At 41.2% G+C, this 19,548-nt stretch overlaps 1 non-coding gene across 1 annotated transcript; it reads left to right on the forward strand.

Annotated features, from left to right (window-relative positions):
* The first annotated feature begins 997 nt into the window (after positions 1-997).
* LOC119929156 lies at positions 998-1,104 on the forward strand. Its single transcript, XR_005451294.1, has one exon. It is a non-coding gene; the product is annotated as a U6 spliceosomal RNA (small nuclear RNA).
* The last annotated feature ends 18,444 nt before the right edge of the window (positions 1,105-19,548 follow it).

The raw sequence follows: 19,548 nt of genomic DNA on the forward strand, positions 1-19,548 counted from the left end.
GGGCTCACAGTCTTAATCCTCATTTTACAGATGAGGTAACTGAGGCACAGAGAAGTTAAGTGACTTGCCCAAAGTCACACAGTTGACAATTGGTGGAGCCGGGATTTGAACCTATGATCTCCGACTCCAAAGCCTGTGCTCTTTCCACTGAGCCACACTGCTTAGCACCCTCCAGTTATCACCCTAACTCCCTCCTAATAATGATAACTGTGGCACTTGTTAAGCACTTAATATTTGCCACACATTGTACTAAGTGCTGGGGTGGACACAAGCAAATCGGGTTGGACACTCCCTCGTCCCACGTGGGGCTCACCGTCTCAATCCCCATTTTAAAGATGAGGTAACTGAGGCACAGAGAAGTGAAGTGATTTGCCCAAGGTCACACAGCACACATGGCAGAGCTGGGATTAGAACCCGTGACCTTCTGACTCCCATGCCTAGGCTCTATCCGCTACGCCATGCTGCTTCTCGTTCCTCCTATCGTTCCTTTCCAAACTCCTTGAGTTAATACTCACTGCTGCCCACTTCCTCTCTTACAGCTCCTTGAACCCTAAAATCTGTTTTTCACCCCCATTACTCCATGTAAACTTCCCTCTCTAAAGGTCACCAATTAACCTCCTTCTTGCTAATTCCAATGGCTTTTATTCCACCCTAACTCTCCTTGACTTCTCAGCTGCCTTTGGTATTGTGACCCACCACTTTCTCCTTCAAACATTCTCTAGTCATGGCTTCACTGAAACTGTCTTCGCTCCTGGTTCTCCTCCTACTTCCCTAACCAATTCTCCTCAGTCTCTTTCACTGACTCCTCTTCCTCTACCCCTGTTTTTCTGAAAAACCATTCATCCTTATCTCCCTATCCTCAAAATCTTCCAATGGTTGACAGTTCACCTCCACATCAAATGGAAACTCCTTACCTAACTCCTTACAGATTCAAAGCGCTCAATCAGCTCTTCCCCTCCTACCCTACCTCTTCACTGAGTTCCTACAACAATTCAGTGTGCTCCCTTTGGCAGCACATATACTAAAATTGGAACGATAGAGAGAAGATTAGCATAGCCCCTGAGCAAGGATGACACACAAATTTGTGAAATGTTCCATATTTTTCCTCCCTTCAAAGCCCTATTGAGAGCTCGCCTCCTCCAGGAGGCCTTCCCAGACTGAGCCCCTCCTTTTTCCTCCCCTTCTCCTTCTTCCCTCCCTCTGCCCTACCCTCTTCTCCTTCCCACAGCACTTGTATATATGTCTACATATTTATTAATCTATTTTATTTCTACATATTTACTATATTTATTTTATTAATGATGTGTATATAGCTATAATTCTATTTATTCTGATAATATTGACACCTTTCTACTTGTTTTATTTTGTTCTCTGTCTACCCCTTCTAGATTGTGAGCCCACTGTTGGGTAGGGACCGCCTCTATATGTTGCCAATTTGTACTTCCCAAGCGCTTAGTACAGTGCTCTGCACACAGTAAGCATTCAACAAATACAATTGAATGAATGAATGAATTCAGCCCACACACTTTGCTCCTGTAATGCTAAGCTACTCACAATACCTCCAACTTGACTATTTTGCCCCTGACAATATGCCACTGTCTTCCAACAGGCCTGGAACTCCCTCCCTTTCAAATTTGTCCATCCACAAGTCTCCCCACCTTCAAAACACTCCTAAAATTGCCGCTTCTCCAAGAGACCTGCCCTAAGCTCTAATTTCCCGCGCTTAGCTGTGTAGTCCTTAAGCACTTAGATATTCACACTAGTCATACAATACTTACATTCATGTTCTTAAACTCTGTTACCTTTATCTGTAGGTTGTTTCAGGGTCTGCCTCCCCTGCTGACTTTAAGGTCCTTGTAGGGCAGAGATTGTGTCTACCAATTCTATTGCATTGTACTTTCTCAAAAACCTAGTCCAGTGCTTTATTATTATTATTATTATGGTATTTGTTAGGCGCTTACTATGTGCCAAGCACTGTTCTAAGCACTGGGGTAGATACAGGGTTATCAGGTTGTCCCACACACAGTAAGTGCTCAAAAAGTACCACTGATTGAGAATAATGCAGAAGGAATTGAGTCCCTGAGTCACGTGTCCTACAAAATGAAACAAAATTTACAGAACCTGCATAAAGGTCACAGTATGAGTAGATGATAGAGCTAGATACACAATTCAAGGATTCTGAATTCCTCAAATGTCCATCCTCCTGGGTTTTTAAGAGGTCTTAAGAGGTCTTACTGGAGTGTTTGGAATTAGAGTCCCATTGAGTGGATTGGGATGCTTGATTTTGAATCACGGGACAACATGCCATTACAGTGGTGCTGACGGACCTAGAGTTGCCATGGTACCAGTCCGACAGTTTCCACGTGCAAATTAGTGCTAAAAATTATATTATAAGCAAGGTAAATCTGTCTCTTCCCCTATCACCTGAAGTACACCACTAGCCCATACCTGAGATAAGCAAATGGGGCAAATAAGCTAAAATTGTATATTTAGGATCACATCCTACTTAGGGGGCTCCAGCTGGAACCCTCTTCATATGTGGCCTGTAATAAATTAATCAAAAGTATTTGAACCCTTGGGTGCAGAATACTGTATTAAAATTCCTGGGAATGTACAATAGAAATAGAAGCAGCATGGCTATAGAAGCAGCATGGCTCAGTGGAAAGAGCTCGGGCTTTGGAGTCAGAGGTCATGGGTTTGAATCCCCGCTCCGCCACATGTCTGCTGTGTGACCTTGGGCAAGTCACTTAACTTCTCTGAGCCTCAGTTACCTCATCTGTAAAATGGGGATGAAGACTGTGAGCCCCCCATGGGATAACCTGATCACATTGTAACCTCCCACAGTGCTTAGAACAGTGCATTGCACATAGTAAGCGCTTAATAAATGCCATTATTATTATTATTATTATAAATAGCCAATATCCTTGTCAACAAGTAACTTTAAATCTAGCAAGGGGAACTTACACTACAGTACACTACAGATGTGAAGAATTAATAGAGTGTGTGTATATATTTGTTTGTGTGCATATATCTACACAAATGTACACATAAACACATATACATGCATATACTATTAATTACATGTAATGCATATGTATAAAATGTGCTATATACACATTTCAAGTTCAAGTATTTTCATTCAATCGTACTTAGTGAGTGCTTACTGTGTGCAAAGCATTGTACTAAGCACTTGGGAGAGTACAATATAACAATGAACCGACACATTCCCTGCCCACAGCAAGCTTACAGTGTATGTGCCACATATTGCTCCGTGGGAACTCCTTATCCTGTCTGTCCCAGCTCCCCACCCAATGGTGTGCCTTGCATATCTGATAGACCACATGCTTTCTCCATCCTTTAAGCCCTTTTCACACTATATCTTCTCCAGAAGGCCTTCCACATTTCATCTCCCCACTTACAACCCTCAACTGTCACTTCAGTGCCTCCAGGTCACGTAGGAATTTAAATTACCATATTTCACTTTTTATAATAACAATGATGGTATTTTTAAGTCCTTACTATGTGCAAAGCACTGTTCTAAGTGCTGGGGGGGATACAAGGTGATCAGGTTGTCTCAAGTGGGGCTCACAGTCTTAATCCCCATTTTCCAGATGAGGTAACAGGCACAGAGAAGTGAAGTGACTTGCCCAAAGTCACACAGTTAACAAGTGGTGGAGCTAGGATTAGAACCCATGACCTCTGACTCCCAAGCCTGGGCTCTTTCCACTGAGCCACACTGCCTCTCTCTCTCTCTCTATATATATATATATATTAATTTATATATATATTAATGGACATGATCTCTACTCACAAGGAGCTTTAAGTCTAGATGATGATAGCAAAGGTCATTTAGACAACAGGGAGAGAAATGGGTCCTTTCAAGTTTATGGACTTGAATGAAGGTGCTTCTCATTTAGAAAAACAGAGGAGTCTTAGTCCTGAGTGCTCAGGACCTGCACACACACACAAAATTAATTCTAGTGACAATTTTTTAAAAATGCTACATTAAGTACTTACTATGTGCCTGGCACTGTATTAAGTGTTGGGAGGGGATACAGGATAATCAGGTTGGACACAATCTTTGCCCCACATGTGGCTCAGAATCTAAGCTGGAGGGAGGATGACATTCCTCATTTTATAAAAGAGGGAACTCCAGAGACGTTAAATAACTTGCTCAAGGTCAAACTACATATCTACTTGTACATATTCTATCAATTTTATTTTGTTAATATGTTTTGTCTTGTTCCCTGTCTCCCCCTTCTAGACTGTGAGCCCACTGTTGGGTAGGGACTGTCTCTATATGTTGCCAACTTGTACTTCCCAAGCGCTTAGTACAGTGCTCTGCACACAGTAAGTGCTCAATAAATACGATTGAATGAATGATTTAGAACTCAGGTCATTTGACTCATGGGCCTGTTCTCTTTCCACTAGGCCATGACGTTTTCACACTGGTTTTCACAGCTGCACTTAGCCTCTCTGGTTCCTGTTGGTTCTGTTCCCACCAAGGTATGGAGTGTGATAAGCAATGAGGTAGCCAGGGATGAAGCACACTAAGTGCACAAAAATCAGTTTTATATGTAGGATCCATTGGTGGCTAGACAGTCCACAGCATAGTGCCAGTGCTGTTTTCACAGCACAATAGTCATTGTCCACTACATCATTTGAAACTACACTGGCTACCCAGAGGAAACAACTGTCAGAAGACATTTTATTATAGAATTAACAAAAAAAAAGATCTCTGCAATGAATGCATATTGAATAATTTAGTTCAGTTCTATACTTCAAGATTATTGTAGGAATCCATTTTGACATATGAAGGTCACAGTTTAAGATAGCTATCTTGCTGGTCCAGTTGTGTCATCAGTAAACACTCATTCTGAATGCGCTCTCAGGTTTACTAGAATATTCAATGCTATGAATAAAATGTTCATTTCCTTTCTTGGGAGAACAGGGAACAAAGCTAATTTACCATTCTGTTTGGGAGTAAAAAAGCAGTGTTTAATAACTAATCCACCTGTTGAATTTTTTTAGAAATCAGATTTTTTTAATGAAATATTTAGGAAAATGACAATCAACCCTGATGTTTCAATTAAGCCTGTCTGGTGATAAACAGAAATGACCAGAGAGAATACACTGAGGAGCGAATTATTAATCAATCACAAACACACACACCCCTGCCTCCTCAAACCAGTTGCTATGCTAAGGATGCTATTTTTTGCCATGACAAAACAATTTATTTTTACAGTATCAGTGTGAGAACTACCATTGTTATTTAGCTGGTTAGTGACAAAGTAAAGAGTGTACTGGAGAAACACATATTGAGTTGAAAGACCAATTAGACACTGTGTTTGTTATCAAAATACATTTGCTTTTGCTACCCAGAGTATTCATGATTAGCATGATGGCTATTCCTACTAGAACTAAGGGGTCTCCAGAGCAGATTTAAATTCAACAAAAGAATTAAGGATTTCTTCAACTGCTTTTCAAATATCAATATGATTGTCCTTTGTGTTGAAAGATGATGCACTGATGGTGTTATTTCGCATGCATACAAATGTGGCTGAAAAGACCAATGAATGACCAGCGGTTCCTAAATAAGAGAGACTATCATAGCAAAGCCTTATCTTTACAGCTTTGTGTATTATTGTCTAAAGGACTGGGGATAATGCCTTCTAATTTCTCTTTCCATTGTCTAACCTTTTTCTAAAAATATTCTCTTCAAATTCTCTTAACCAAGACCCCTTTTCTGTTTTCACTGTCTTACTCCAAGAGATGTCCTATCTCTTATTCCTAGTAACAAAATTTTGGATTTTGACCATAAACTGTGAAGAGGTCTTTTATTGTACTCAGTGCTCTGGTGGTCCTCTAGACTGTGTGCTTGCTGTGGTCAGGAAATTTGTCCCTTTATTGTTATATCGTACTCTCCCAAGCACTTAATATAGTGCTCTCCTTGCAGTAAGTGCTCAATAAATACCATTGAATAAGTGGTGTAAATATGAATTTCTGTCTTTGGTCCTGAACATGAATAGAACTAGGCAGCTCCTATCACAGGGCTTCTATATTACATAGCTCCTGGTCTGAGTAATCCAATGTTTTTCTTTGCTTTCCTTATGTTGTAAAAGTCCTTTAAGAAATTTCACTGTGAGATAGACCAATAATCTAGTCAGCACCAGCAATAGAATATATTAAACGCCTATATGGGCAAAGAACTGCACTAAGTGCTGGGAAAAGGTTCGAGGGAAAATTAGATTTGGTCCCCAGGACCCACCCCAACATGTAAGAATAAAGATTGGTGGAGTTTGGGGCAGACACATAAAGATGGAACCATAAAAACACAAAAGCAAAATAAGGCAAGGACAGTGATGCATTCAATAAGAGCAATAGTCTACTATGAGAGAAGCAGAGTTTCAGGACTCTTGTGGCTCATAGTCCAAGTTAACAGCCACAGTCATGACCACAACCTTTCTAACTTTCTAAAAGCTGAAAAGGCTTGAGGCTCTGATGCTCTCACTTTTTCCACTGCAGCAGAGGTTGAGGTGGGTACTTCCAGGGGTTAGGAAGTGCCTAATGAGGGGGTGAGAAGGCCGGGGGTCTCACTCCACTGGGATGATGGGAAGTCCCAATGGGATGGTGATAATCCACCCCACTAGACTGTAAAAACTTTAAGGGCAGGGATTATGTTTCATGTAATAATCATAATATTAATTGTCATATTTGTTAGGCACTTACTATATGCCAGGCACTGGGGGGGATACAAGCAAATTAGGTTGGACATAGTCCCTGTCCCACTTGAGGCTCACAGTCTCAATCCCCATTTTACAGATAAGGTAACTGAGGCACAGAGAAGTGAAGTGACTTGCTCAACATCATACAGCAGACAAGCAGTGGAGTCGGAATTAGAACCCACGATCTTCTGTCTCACAGGTCCATGCTCGATTCACTATGGCATGTGCTTCTTCAGGTCTACTGTACATTCCCAGGTGTTTAGTACAGTGCACTGCACAAAGTAAATTCCAAAGAAATATGGTGAATTGAGCCAATTGGAAGAGACAGCCACACATGGGGTAGAAAGGAGCAGCAACACCAAAAGATATTTGGAAGAACAATGTATTGGACGGCCTCTCTGACCTCCACCTGCGTGGTTGGGCATGTATTGCATAACATCCCATCAATTTTCCCCCCATTAGTTAAAGATTGTGGATCTACCACTAATGAATCTATTTAAAGCATCCCCTGTGCATTTAAACATTTTGAACATGTTTCCTCTAATAACCGCTGCACACATCCAAGCCCCCTTGATCCCAGTGCAATTTTCATTCATTCATTCGATCATATTTATTGAGCCCATACTGTGCGCAGAGCACTGTACTAAGAACTTCTGCCTGCACAATCTCCTATGCTAGCAAATTTCCTGGATTTGCCACCTGTATGAAGTGCTTCCTTTCTTTTACCTATAATCTATTCATTCATTCAATTGTATTTATTGAGTGCTTACTGTGTGTAGAGCACTGTACTAAGTGCTTGGGAAGTACAAGTTGGTAACATATAGAGATGATTCCTACCCAATAGCGGGCTCACAGTCTAGAAGGGGGAGAGAGTGGTCATCGGCCTTCAGTGAGTGGCTCCCTAGCCCTGCTTTTGTAAAAATTTGTTCTAGTCTAAGTTCCCCCTATCCTCACCAGAGTCCTGAATACCCACACTGCTAGATTGCAAGTTCCTTGAAGGCAGGGATTTTGTCTACTAATTCAAGTGTATTCTCTCAAGTGCTTAGTACAGTGGTCTGCACAGAGTAAATACTTAATAAGTACTTTTAACTTCAAACTAAAAAAAGGGGGGGGAGGAGCTCTTCTCAGAAAGCAGGCTATAAGGATCCAATCTGCTTCCTTTACAGTCAGGCCCTCTTGCATTTTGTGCTCCAGCCAGTCACTAGAAGAGAGAACACATTCTACTGTGTCCCCAGAATCAGTACATTCCAGTTGAGAGTCTGGGAGCACCAAGAGGAGGGGAATTTAGCACTAAAGAAAGAGAAGACATACCCTTCACTCAGATTTTGCATTAACATAAATCCAGAGAACTTCAAGATCGGTCTCCATAGGATGACCAGACTGGAAGGTGTCAACTACAAAGACTGGTAAACCACAAAGTGTTATCATTTTGTGTTGTGTCACAAGTTATCATGCAAACCTCTTTTGGAGGCTAAGAGGCTGAAGGGAATAGGAGGGATAGTATTTGTGTTGTGTCACAAGTTATCATGCAAACCTCTTTTGGAGGCTAAGAGGCTGAAGGGAATAGGAGGGATAGGGAATACTACCTAAGGAGAATACATTTCCCAGAAGGCAGAGGGAGTTTTCTTGCTCCTAAGAAAACATTCTGTTTCTGCTGCCTTTATTAATGATATTTGTTAAGTGCTGTGTGTTAAACACTGTTGTAAGTGCTGGGGTAAGTGCATGTAATTAGATCGGACACAGTCCCTGTCCTGCATGGGGCTCACACTTTTGGAGGGAGAACAGGTATTGAATCCCCATTTCACAGTTGAGGAAACTGAGGCACAGAGAAGTTAAGTGACTAGCCCAAGGTCACACAACAAGTAATTGTGAGAAGCAGCGTGGCACAGTGGAAAGAGCACGGGCTTTGGAGTCAGCGGTCATGGGTTCAAATCCCTGCTCCGCCAATTGTCAGCTGTGTGACTTTGGGCAAGTCACTTAACTTCTCTGTGCCTCGGTTACCTCATCTGTAAAATGGGGTTTAAGGCTGTGAGCCCCACGTGGGACAACCTGATCACCTTGCAACCTCCCCAGCGCTTAGAACAGTGCTTTGCACATAGTAAGCGCTTAATAAATGCCATCAAAGTAATTGGCAAAGCCAGGATTAGAACCCAAGTGCTCGGGCTTCCAGGCCCATGCTCTTTCCATTAGGCAGTATGTTTGATATCTGGATTTCTGCCAGCAGTGTGCCATAGCTCATACACAGGAGTGACGAAAGTGGACCGTGGAGGTGACCCAGGGCTGTGGGTTAGTGGTACAAGACTGACAAAGGGAAAGGGGAGCAAGTTAAGTTCCACAGAGAAGGTGGTGAGGGTCTTTTAGACTGTGAGCCCACTGTTGGGTAGGGACTGTCTCTATATGTTGCCAACTTGTACTTCCCAAGCGCTTAGTACAGTGCTCTGCACACAGTAAGTGCTCAATAAATATGATTGATTGATTGATTGATTGAGGGTGTCAGTTTAGTCATCAAAAGAAGATAGATTGCATATGGAGACTAAATGAGGCACAGTGAGGGTTAGTGGTATGAGACCGACAAAGGGAAAGGGGAGTGAGTTGAGTTCCATAGAGAGGGTGGTGTAGAGGGTGTCAGTTTGGACATCCAGAGAAGATAGTTTGCATATGGAGACAAAGCCGTACTGAGAGCCCACCTCCTCCAGGAGGCCTTCCCAGACTGAGCCCCCTCCTTCCTCTCCCCCTACCCATCCCCCCGCCTTACCTCCTTCCCCTCCCCACAGCACTTGTATATATGTTTGTACATATTACTCTATTTTACTTGTACATATTTATTCTATTTATTTTATTTGGTTTATACGTTTTGTTTCATCGTCTGTCTGCCCCTTCTAGACTGTGAGCCCGCTGTTGGGTAGGGACCGTCTCTCTATGTTGCCAACTTGTACTTCCCAAGAGCTCTGCACACAGTAAGCGCTCAATAAATATGATTGAATGAATGAATAAATGAGAAATTGGATGGGGTCAAGAGATAAGAGGTCTCTGAGGAGGAACAGGACAGATTTGTGAGAAGAGGGCAGGTGAGACAAAGCAAGCAAGGAGGTTGTGGTAGAATAGAGGATCTCTGAATTAGTGAGGGTTGCTATTGTACAGTGCTTTGCACATAGTAAGCGCTTAATAAATGCCATCATTATTATTATTATCATTACAGTGACTAGAGATGATGAGATCAAGTATACATCCTAGTTGGTGAGTTGGGTTGGAACAGGAGGTCAGCGGAATTGAGGAATGGTAGAAAGCAAGCAGCAGAAGAATCGTCAAGAATGTCCACATGAAAACTGAAGTCCCCAAGGATCAGTGGAGCAATGGAGAAAGAGAGAAGCAATGTGAGAAAGGGATTGAAATCATTCAAAAAGTTGGAGGTAGGGGCTGAGGGGTGGAAGATGATGGTAACTAGTAAATGCAGTGGGTGGTAGAGATGCATAATATAGGTTTCAAAGAAAGGGAGAGGGAGGAATGTAGGAAGGGGGACGGTTCGAAAGAGATTCTGGGGATTCATTCAATCATATTTATTGAGCACTTACTATGTGCAGAGCACTGTACTAAGCACTTGGGAAGTACAAGTCGGTAACATGTAGAGATGGTCCCTACCCAACAACGGGCTCACAGTCTAGAAGGCTGAGGGGAAAATAATAATAATAGTAATACTTGTGGTATGTATTAAGCACTTATGTGCCAAGCACTGTACTAAGCACTGGGGTAGATACAAGGTAATTGGGTTGGATACGGTCTCTGTCTCACATAGGGCTCACGATGTTAATTTACATTTTACAGATGAGGTAACAGGCACAGAGAAGTTAAGTGACTTGCCGAGGTCACACAGCAGACAAGTGGCAGAGCTGGGATTAGAACCCAGGTCCTTCTGACTCCCAGGCAAGTGCTCTATCCACTAGGACATGCTGCTTTTCAAAATTCATTTTTCTCACATACTAATATACTCATAACTTGCTTTAATCTAAACAACCTAAAGAGCTACAGATACTCATTTCAAACAATCATCAGAGGTTAGGGACTGGTTTTGTTTTCTAGGGAAGGAGGTGAGACCATTCATTAATTGTTCTACTGATAATAATCTCTCAAGGAAATAGGTAAGCATTATCTCTAGAAGGCCCCTTTCTTTGTTCATTCCAAGCATTTTTCTTTCTGGATATCCCTTTTTTCCTCTCCTCCTGCCTTGAGGTGCCTGCTTTTTAAAGTGTTTTTTGATCTGAATATGCAAAAAAATTAGAATTTGTTTTCAAGAGTGAAGATCATGTGCTTTCAGCCTCTAGTAGAATAACAAGGAATCATTTAATTTCCAATTCATCATATTCAGGCACACCAGAAATAAAACCTAAAGACAAGACAGTATTGTGATCTTATATCACACACTGTGATTTCAGCACATTTTAGACTCCAGTTCCCACAGATTCCCCTTTCTGGGATCATAGGAGATGTCAACCCTTTAGTCCTTTGATCCTCTTGATTCTCTAAAAGGTCTGGAAACTATCACTAGCCCTAAGTTTGACCTCAAGTGTCTGTGGTATCCCTTATCCTCTTACGTGTCAGGATATCCCTTGGTCTAGGGAAAGAATTACATTAGGCTCTGGAAATTTCAACCCCCAAGGAACCAATACCTCCTCCTGTCCCTTTGAAAACAAAAACAAAACAACAACAACAAAAAACCACTTTTAATTTTCTCCTGTTCCTTCAGGGATATTTTGGAACTAGCTTCACTCCCAGACATTGGTGACCTGTCATGAGGCCCATTTTATTTGGGTCTCTCAGTCTTAGAATTAAGTTGAAAAGACATGGACCACATCTAGTATTTTCCCTGAATATCCCTAAGTGTATAGAACAGTGCTGTTCAACTAGTAGATGTTACATAAATACTGATGACTGTTAGAGGAAAGACTTCAGCTTCTCTGAATATATGTGTGGCTTTATCTCAGATCCATTGTGATGTACGAAAGGCTGCTGCCCCAGTCCATGTATTTAGAAGTCAGAGGAACAGTAACAAAACATTCTACCCAGATTGCAGTCTGGTATGCATGCCTCCCACTCCCCAAATGAATTTTAAGGAAAAGTTATAAAAAATGCCCCTTTAAGTTTATTTGTGGGAAATAGCTGGGAACTCTGAGTAAATTGGCATCAAGCTGGGTGCTTATACTGAACACCGCATGAGGGATTGCCTCTATGACTAATAGGAACACCCTACTTTCCCCAAAGAGCTCATGTATATATCTTCAAACTTGGTGGCTTCCTCCACCTATAAGGTTTTTTTGTGTCCAGCTGTCCACTTCACATTTTTTTTTAAATGGTAATATATTAAATGCTCACTGTGTGCCAGACACTGTACTAAGCTCTGGGGTAGGTATGAGATTATCAGGTTGGACACAGTCCATGTTGCACATGAGGCTCACAGTCTTAATGCCCATTTAATAGATGAGGTAATTCCCCTCTAGATGGCAAGCTATTTGAGGGAAGGGAATCACATCTACTAACTTTACTGTACTCTCCCAAGTGCTTAATACAACACTCTGCATGCAGTGAACCCAATTAAGACTATTAATTGATTGCCTGCCATCCATATTTACTGAGTACCTATTTCATGAAGCACACTATACTACTAAGTTGTAATTCCCCACAGCAAAAGCCCCTTCCCTTCCAGAGCTTACGATCTAATGAGGTAGTCAAGATAAAACACACACATAGGGAAAGAAGAAATTGGCCTATAAAAATCACCTCTTCACAAGGCAGTCAGTGCTATGCAGAAATGAAATGCCTGTGCGGGGCCCCAAGAGCTCAGGAAGACAAGAACGCTGAAAATAAACTTTATGGTAGACATGGGTTTCTCAGGTGGAAAGAATCTATGTTTTTTACACTAATGAGTATTGGCTCAATTGGCATTTTCTCTTCACAGAGGAGAGGAAATAGCAGGATATAACATCCCTCAGCAGCCCTCATCCCCATCTCAACAGGTTCTTCTTCATCTGATTGCACCGCACAGAGGCAGGCACAATTGACTCAGGAATGGGGGGGCTGGCATGCAGTCAGCATAACCTTCATTCATAGCCCTTTCTCCAAGAAGCTTCTCTAGGAGAAATTACAAGCTAAATCCAGCGGGTGAAAAGAAAGTCAGAGATTGAGGTGCTTATGAGACTCTAGGTATGTGGGTTTTTTTTTTTTGGGGGGGGGGGGAAGGTTATTGGAAAAGGGCATTTTAAGTTAAATACCAGTAAATACTAGCACTTCTGGTGTGGGGTACTGCTTATCATTTGAAGTAAGCTCACTGTGGGCAGGGGATGTGTCTACCAATGCTGTTATATTGTACTTTCCGAAGCACTTAATACAGTGTAGTACACGTAAGAACACAGGAAGCACTCAAAAAATGAATGACAGATTGAAGTTTCTTTCAAATCAATCAATGGTATTTACTGAGTGCTTACTGGATAAAGACACATTCCCTGCCCACAACAGTGTACAATCCAACGGTAATGCCCGTCTTGTTTGGTATTTTCATGATATAAGGTTAGTTGGCAATATGAAGTTTATAAAACAAGAGACAAAGATATAAAAATTCAATTCAACCTGATGATATATTTCCCTAATTGCAGTCATTTTAAAGGGATGTTATTTGTTTCTGCATTCAACTATTTCTGAGCAATTAAAAAAGCTGTATATTTTCCTGTTGCTGTTTTAACACTCAACACATTAAGTAGATTAGGCTGAACAGGAATAAAAGATATCTTGAAAACTCCAAACAAAGTAATTTATTAGGGACAAGAGGTGAACCAATTAAATTCAGACACTGGAGAGAAAGGTTTGGCAAGTGGATTCTGACTGACATTAACAAGACTGCTCCATGGGAAAGGAGAGCTGTGCTTATCTGCTCTTTCAAACTGCCTGGATTTTGGTTTCATCCCTTTTTTTCAGTTCCTAGCAGCAGAGACTGTGGGCCCAACTGGGTTAAAAAGAAAAAAGGCTCAGCTCCAGCAGTGTTGTGACTGGAAAGCTCCATGTCTTAGGAAACATCTCATTTCAAGCTTAAAGCAGAAACCCCACGTAAATATCCATGTTGTCCTATGCTTACAGGTTCAATGGCTTGTATTATATATTTAATGAGAACCAGCATGGCTGAGTGACAAGAGCCCGGTCTGGGGAGCCAGAGTTCGTGGGTTCTAATTCCAGCTCTGCAATTTGTCAGCTGTGTGATCTTGGGCAATTCACTTCACTTCTCTGGGCCTCAGTTCCCTCCTCTGTAAAATGGGGATTAAAAGTCTTAGCCCCACATGGGAAAACTCGATTACCTTGTTACCCTCCCAGTGCTTAGAACAGTGCTTGGCATATAGTAAGCACTTAACAAATGCCATTATTATTATTACATATATATATATATATATATATATATATATACACACACACACACAGATATACATGTGTATATATATTTAAAAAAAAAACAAGAGTATTTATTGAGCATTTACTCAATGTAGTGTGCTGCAGGACACCATTCTAAATTCTTGGCAGAGTACAATGGAGTTAGTAGACATTACCCCTCCCTTGAAGGAATTTACAATCTACCAGGGTAGACACAAATACATTATTCTATCTACTTTATTCTGTTAATATGTTTTGTTTTGTTCTCTGTCTCCCCTTCTAGACTGTGAGCCCACTGTTGGGTAGGGACCGTCTCTATATGTTGCCACATTGTACTTCAAGTGCTTAGTACAGTGCTCTGCACACAGTAAGTGCTCAATAAATATGACTGAATGAATGAATGAATGAAAGAAAGGGCAGAGTTTGACGATACATATGTAAGTACTACAGGAGTTGGTGGCATGTATATCCAAGTATTTAAGTGGCAGTAGCAGGGAAAATGTGATGGGGAAATGACAGATTAGTCATGGAAGACTTCCTTTTTTGTTTTGAGGATGTACAGTCTGGCCTCAAAGCATTATTCTTCCCAGGTTCAGAACTTGGTGGACAGCAGCTACTCAGAGGGGACAGTTCACTGCCATGGTGATCAAACCTCAAGAAGCCAGCTCAGGGTTGTGATAGTTACCATATACTTTTGAGTTAGAGAAATACCACTGCTACATAAGATTTCTCACATTCAGGTTGCTTTCTGCCTTACTGGTAGGGGTTAACTAATTCTCCTCTCAGGAAGACCCTTTGCTAAACCTGGATTAGATGTAACACAGAATAAGGACAATGCCTCCTAAATCTATCTTCCCTTACCAGCATGCTGTTCATCTGAGGATACTGATCTTGAGCCCACCTGTGAATTGGATGGCTCTTTTCTGGCCTGATTCCATCAGAGAGCTGAACCAAAACCAAGTTGACAGTTTATATGAGCATGATTGATCCCGGACCCCAGAGGTAAGATGAGAGCATGCAGAAACTGTGGCCCAAGTCTTTCAACATGCTCAGAACTGACCAGACCCTAAAGAACAAACCTGGGACACAAACAAAGCAGGGAAACACCTGGGAGGGATTAGAGTGTTCTCCTAAACCGTTTGAAGCATTAAAAGGTCTTTACAATCATTTGGCCTAAAGGAAAATTGAGAGGGATCAGGCAGAGGCTGTTATTGCAGTTTTCCTGGAGGAAAGAAGAAAATAGGTAAAGGTGCACCTTGACCCTTTCCCAAACAAGGGAAGGTTGTCTGTTATCGGGAATCAACCCCAGCTTCTATTTAGTGCTGGCCCTGTTGCCTGGGAACAATTTGATTCAGATCTTTTCTGTGGCTCCAGAAACCTGTGGAGTGGATTTTAGTGTCCTTTTCTAGCCCATGCCCGGAACCTTGGAGATGGGGCTTTCCTTTTCCCTGGCCAATCATCATTCCCACCATCCCTTAAGCTGTTATCTCAGTCCCACAGCACTTATGTAAACATTCCTTATACTCTACTATTTCACCTATCTACAACCCTTTTAAAGTCTATCTCACCCTATAGACTGTAAACTCTCTGTGGGCAAGGATTGTGTCTATCAACTCATACTGTACTTTCCTAGGTACTTAGTACTGTGTTCTGTATCTATATGTTGCCAACTTGTACTTCCCAGGTGCTTAGTACAGTGTTCTGCACACAGTAAGCACTCAATAAATACGATTGACTGATTGATTGATTCTGCACACAGTTAGCACTCAATAAAAGTTATTGATTACTCCCAAGAACAGGAGCAGAGTTTCCAGGGCCTGGATAAATAAGCGGGCCTCAGGGCTTGGAGGTTGGGCGAATGTGCTGAAGTGAAAGAAACAGGAATAAGTGGCAGAGATTAAGAACAGAAATTGATTGGGAATAAAAGTTATTAGGATGATTTTCATTCTATGTATGATCAGGAAACTCAGATTTAAAAACCCTAGCATTCAAAGGCAGAACTGAGCTTCGAGCCTAAAACTTTTCCTGACTGACTACTGGTGTGCCCAGTGTTGTTACTTAGGCTGCAGAAGAACCTGAAGCACAGACTCCACTTTTGGCTTTACTGTGGTTTGGAAGGAGAGGAAAAGAAGAGCATAGGCAGACCTCAGGAAAGAGGAATTTTAGCATTTCTAGAACCTCTAAATGTTCTCTCTCCACTTCCCATCTCCGAAACACTGGGATTATTATGGAAAAATAAAGATGGAGGTGATAAAAAGCAGAACAAAATCTCACAGATGAGTAGGTAGGAATGACAGAAAAAAATGAGAGATAAGTGGGTTTTCTGCATTGTAGGATTCTTTATTAATACATTTATTTATATGAAACTAGAGGCTTGACTGTAAGTTATTCAGTCTATCTCCCTCCCAAGACAAAAAAACATTAGCTTCTATCAGTGATATTTATTGAGCACTTACTGTGGGCAGAGCAAAGAGAAAATAAGGAATCTTTAAATAGACAGTGGTGACCAGTTCCTTGCTTTCACTGTGGCCAGGACTTAAAAAAAGTGGATTTAAGTTGCCTGGAAGGGTACTGGGCAATAACAGTAATAATAGTATTTGTTAATTACTTATGTGATTAATTAGGTCAGACAAATCTTGTTCCACGGTCTAATTAGGAGGGAGAAGAGATATTTAACCTCCATTTCACAAATGAGGAAACTGAAGCACAAAGCATCTCATAACAGTTAAGTGGCAGAACGAAGATTAGAACCCAGATATGTTCACTCCCAGGCCTGTGTTGTTTTCACTAGGTCATGATGCTTCTGGTTAAAAGGAAGGAAATTCTTACCCCTCTTTGGAAACAAAGATTTCCTGGAAATTGGGTGTGCAGTTTGTTTATGTTTAGGATAATTAATGTGTGACATATCTAGAGGCAAAGAATTGAACTTAGATGGCTTCTTGAGGTCCCTTTCAATCTTGGAATCCCTGACCACACTCCTTTCTCAGAGGGAAAATAAAATAAACAAGGTCCATTAGAACTCTACAACCTTGCTACATAGGGCTTAGTTAACCATTTAACCTACCTACTGGTCCAGCAGAATCATGCCAAACTTCTGAATTTGGAGCTTGAGTGTCCTCTAAATTCAGTTTGATTTGGTGCAAGGTGAAAGGCAACTGATACATAAAATTACATTTCTTCTATCACTGAGAATTTTATTGTCACGCACACAGTGGACTAAAATCAAAATGTTCTCATCTATTGTGGCTTTCAATGAAAAACAACAAAAGGCTAGGAGAGTGTCAGGAAGGGGAAAGACATCCACAGGGAGCCAGACTATATCAACATATTCAGTAGTCTTGTCAGGGAAAGGGAGACAGAAAGTTAAGTATTAAGGGTGAGAAAGCTTATGTAGTAATGGGTGGTTGGTTAAATTCATCTTCAATAATTCATTTAGAAATCAGTAGGAGAACAAAGTCAGAGAAGTCTGAAAACGTCACAAAAAAGACCTATTAAGTGACTTTTCAGTGGTTACACAAGGTCAGTACAAATTCTGAGAAGGGAATCCAAGGTATGAATTCTCACTCTCCTATTCTAACCATTACCCCAAACATCTTTTCACTCATGCCATCATTTCCACCCTTGGGGGGAAAAATAAATAAATACATTCAGTCGCCTGTAACCATAACCTTCTCTTCTCAAAAGCAGTAGCTTAGTACCAATGTGGCAATGGCTGTGAATTATTCAATGCCCACATCCATTCCATCTTTAATATTTTTTTAAACTAGGTATCAAGACTATTAATAATTGATAAAGCATTTGTAAACCCTTAGCAAATGAACAGTCAGGGGACACATTAATAAAACATCTTTTAAAAAAAAAATCTCAATCTCTGTGCTGCTTTTCTCATCTTGCTGTCCCAGAGCAGAGTGAAACAGGTTTAGGAAGTCAGATTGTGCACAACAATGACAAGTGGAGCCTAGATGAGTGAGATGCTTATCAATTAGAATCTGGGTCATTTTCAGCACACCACATGGCTCTTGTCCTAAAACGTGGAGAACTTAATGAAATAAAGTCCTTGGCCTAAGTTATTCTTCATTGTCACTATTTTTTTTTTAAAGCAGACCACTTAGCATTTATTTTTGCCAAAAAACCCCAACAACCCCAAAGCAAGTTCTTGGGATCTGATGACCTAGGCATTTTGGTTCATGCTTAGGAAAAGGTCACTGAAAATTTCTATTTCAATATACTTCTTAATAGCTCATGGACCACATGGACCCATTCATTCAATCATATTTACTGACAGCTTACTGTGTGTGTGCACAGAGCACTGTACTAAACACTTGGGAGAATACAATACAATAGACACAGCGCTTAGTACAGTGCTACACACTTAGTACAGTGCTCTGCACACAGTAAGCACTCAATAAATATGATTGATTGATTGATCCCCTGCCCACAGCGAGCTTACAGCCTAGAGCAGGGGAGACAGACATTAATATAAAAAATTACAAATAGGTATCCTTTACTAGAGTGGCATCGTTTTTATATCAATTGAGCATCCTTGCTCCAACACCTTTAGTATTTTTCTACTAAGAAAGTTCTCACTTTCTTGCCATTCTTTTTTTCCACTCCTATTCTTTAAATCAGATTTGTCTTTCATTCATTCAACAGTATTTATTGAGTGCTTACTGTGTGCTGAGCACTGTACTAAGCACTTGGGAAGTACAATTCAGCAACAAGTAGAGACAATCCCTGCCCACAATGGGATCACAGTCTAGAAGGGGAGAGACAGACATGCATGTTACCTTTGGCCAAGGCTGTGCTGGGCATACCCCAGAGAAGAGGGGGGCAGGAGAACACGGTTTGAACAATTTCCTTCCTATACTATTCATTTTCAAGTGTCTGGCTAAAGCCCATAGTTAGTCTACTTGGTCCCCTCTAAAATAAAGTTCACCATGAGAAGCCTCTCTTAAGAATAGACATTTATATTCATACTTGCCCAGTGAACTATGTACTTCAAAGGTGCCAAAAGCACTGGATGGTCACCTACTGGCTGAGTAAACTTGAGACCTCAACTGTTGCTTGAGGCCGTAGAAAAGGCCAATATGATTTAGACCTTTGGAATTTGTGAGATGGAATAACCTCAAGTAAGGTTAACAGGCAAAGGATCATATTCCTAGATTGTGTATGTTGGGGATGGGGCTACAAATGAGGGTCAAGCAACAGGTGTCTGAGCTGAAGTGAAGTCAAGACTGTTCCAAACCAGGTTTTCCCTGTCTTAAGGCTTATATTTGGTGGGAGAATTACAGCATTTTAAAGAAGGGATCTCAGCTTTAGAAGCAGAGGATGGTAGAAAATAGCTCCTTGGCTGGTATCAAAGCTTTCTTTTCCCTTTCTTGATTTATGCTGTTGAGTAATCTCCAACCCATAGCGA

This window comes from Tachyglossus aculeatus, chromosome 5 (genome assembly GCF_015852505.1).
Source record: "Tachyglossus aculeatus isolate mTacAcu1 chromosome 5, mTacAcu1.pri, whole genome shotgun sequence".
In the NCBI taxonomy this organism is placed as follows: Eukaryota; Metazoa; Chordata; class Mammalia; order Monotremata; family Tachyglossidae; genus Tachyglossus; species Tachyglossus aculeatus.